Source organism: Belonocnema kinseyi, chromosome 6 (assembly GCF_010883055.1).
Source record: "Belonocnema kinseyi isolate 2016_QV_RU_SX_M_011 chromosome 6, B_treatae_v1, whole genome shotgun sequence".
NCBI classification, from domain to species: Eukaryota; Metazoa; Arthropoda; class Insecta; order Hymenoptera; family Cynipidae; genus Belonocnema; species Belonocnema kinseyi.
The window spans coordinates 29,665,858-29,669,225 of NC_046662.1; positions in this window are offsets into that span (position 1 = coordinate 29,665,858).

Here is a 3,368-nt window from a genome sequence, read left to right on the forward strand (position 1 = left end):
GAAGTTGTCACACGAATTCGTTTTTGGTCCACTGTGAGCAAACGCGGCACCCATCGCGCGCAGAGCTTCTTCATGCCCAAAACTGAATGCACGATATTGCCCACACATTCCAATGATATGCTTATAGCATTAGCTACCTCTCTCAATTTCACTTTGGGATCATTCAACATCATATCATGGATTTTTTCGACATTTTCTGGTGTAGTGACCTATTTGGACGCCCAGATCGTTCGGCATCAACTGTGCTCGTACGGCCACAACGAAACTTGGTAAACCACTTATGAATCGTTCCAATCGACGGTGCAGAGTCCGGGTAATACTTATCCTGCTTGGCCTTGGTCTCGGATATCGTTTTCTTGCGAAGATAGTAGTGTTTGATCAAAACTCGAAACTCAGATTTTTCCATATTAAAAAAAACTCGGAAGTTAGTCGCTTCTCAGTGCTGTAACTTGTAAATGCGTAAACATAAATGGCTGAAGTTTTGGCAGGCGTCATTTGAAGGATCGAGCTCGACGAAAATGGTTCACATTAGTGAATACTAATGCCATCTCTTAGAATTTTCAGGTACTTATCAGACTGCCTAGTACGTTGTCCACTTCTGCTTCTTCTGTCCTATAAAGTAAGCAAAAGCGGGAAATTTACGCGAGATAACATCGTACAAAACTGTTTCTTGGAGTCCGGTCTCTATCCGCGGAGTGCCTTACATGACGGTTCGGCCGGTGGCAGATGCAGGTTTCACCTCTAGATAATTTCTTAAAGCTACCAATCTTTCTAGAATGGTATGAGGAACAGCGTTGGCCGACCAGAAGAAGTGTTTCCCGAAGGACTGAGCATGACGCTGTCAAGCTGGAATCTTGTTGATTTGGCTAAGAAATAAAGCTTTTATACCTTTAGGGCAGCCGATTATGATCTGAAGACAAAGATAATTTAAGTGATTGTATTCTCGGCACTAGCCGATGGTAACACTACAGCAAAGGAAATGTTACCATCGGCTGGTGCCGAGAATTCAATCACGTAAATTATCTTGGTCTTCAGATCTGGGACGACAATATAAGGCTTTATAGCACTGATACGTTGAGTGGTGGGTGATGAGAAATTCCAGTAGATTTTACACTGGCCATGCTTCACAGCGGACTCCAATTCCTCTTGAGCATATGGCAAGATGGACATTAGATTAACACCATAGAAATGCCGAAGATGGTAGTATAAACCCTTTTAGAGCCGCATTGGGGTCCTCTGTGTACGCGAAGCGTGCATACATTGACCATCCTCTGAGAACAGATCCAATTATTTCTGGCTCTTGCTTGCCAGCTCGGCAGTTTGTATCGCCTACAGGTAAATTCATTATTCATTCGTGGCAAACTAAGGTGTTTATAATTTCGTCTTCACAAGCAAAAAGAAATTCCTCAGTCCCATTAGATCCATCAATAGCTCTTCTCTCTCTGACAGAAAAATGTTCGCATGGAGCCCGCATAGTGCGTGCGCGACGTGCAGATCAATCCGCACGTCGTAAGGGCAAGGTTAGAGACAGATGTGTCAAAAAGTGAATCACATATCCGCCGCATGGCGTGTTAGCGATATACAGGGTGTCTAAAAAGTCCCGGGACGGTTGGATATTTCCCCAGGTAAAATATTTTTCAAAACATCTACAATCGATAGAGCGGAAAATTCTACATTCAGGTACGTAACCAAGTCATTGGTCAATTGTAACGTTCAAGGTCAGTTAAAGATTAATTGAAATCAACAAAGTTTTCCAAGAGGTCAGTGCAATTCCTGAAGCAAATTTCAACGACAAATTCATTAGTTACCTTGTCACGACGGATATGACATTCTATGTGGCACATCGGGCACACCGTGTGCGGGCACAGTAGGGATTTACATACGATCCTCAAGTCGTGCGGGCACTGTGTCAGTATTCCGCAGACACATCGCGCTATCATGCTGTGCGACCTGCACGCTGCATCACGCATTGTTATCTGGATCTATTTAGAATTCCGTATAATTTGCAATGAAGGTACTTTTATTTACTATTATTATTATTACCATTCTTATTACTAAAACAATAAACCATATTACTTTTGGGGTTAGCATGACCCAAATCGCTGATCACTTTTTATAGTTATCACCCCACGCGAAGAGCTTCACAAAGTCATCGTGTAAATCTCTTTACGCATCTCATTCATGTGTATTTAATGTTAAGATAACAATTTGTGATGATAAAATATTTCAAAAAAATAGATTTGTACTGTCGAATAAATTTTTTAATTAAATAGTTAGAAACTTCAAGCACATAAGGTAGTAAATTAAAGTGATAATAATGTTTAATTGTACCGCTGTTATAATTTCATTATTCGTTTTTCATCTACATGAAAAGCGTACAAATACTCATAATTCACGATAAGGTGAACCAATTAAAAACAGCGTATGGCTTTATTGTGCTATTTAAAACCAAAATTGTAAAATTCTATTTTGGAACATTCTAAAAGAATCACAATTTTCACTTAAAACGGAGAATTTCCATTGCCTGTAGCGGATTTATATAAAAAACAAAATAAATAATATTTTTTCAAATCAATTTTCTATCGGCTAAAGTCGGGAATTTTCTGCTTCCTAGAATCTCAAAGTACCGGATATTTTACAATTCGTTAATTTTCTGTTGTAAATCTTACTTTTCGGGAATTTTCAAATTCGGAAATTTTCCAAACCAGGAGTTTTATATTTAGGCAGGTTTATTATTTTATAATTTGAAATAAAAAACAAAAATTTTAACGTAGATAAGAAATTCAAGGGTTTTTATTATATAACTATTGAAAATTTGAATGTTTCAATAATTTTCAGTATTTTGGATTATAATTTACCCCAAAAATGAAGGAAACTTCCAACTGCAATAAGAAGCCTGCTGGCATCGATCTTCATGTTTTCCAACTAGCTTCCGCCACGTTGACTGATTCCTGAATATGTTCACTGTCATATTATTTTCAAAATTTACGGCTTGTGCTAATTGTTTCTTAGACGTCTAAAATAAAACATTGATAATAGGGCTGTACAAACTAATACAATTTAAAGAATGGTTAAGTTCATATTACACTCTTATCTTCTACACTGTACAAAATTTATATTTAAACTTGCAATAAATGTATTAGAATTTCGCTTGTCGCTTGTATTTTAGAATTTACGTATATATTTTTTTGAATAATTAAACCTAATTATGAAGAAAAATTTTTAAATATTGCCTGAAAAATATCTGAGGTTGCCTCCATTATTTGTATTATACGAGGGTGAATCAAATATTAACCGGAATTCTTTTTTAATATTTATTTATTTATAAAACAATACAAAAATACTATTGATTATTTTTCTACATAGTC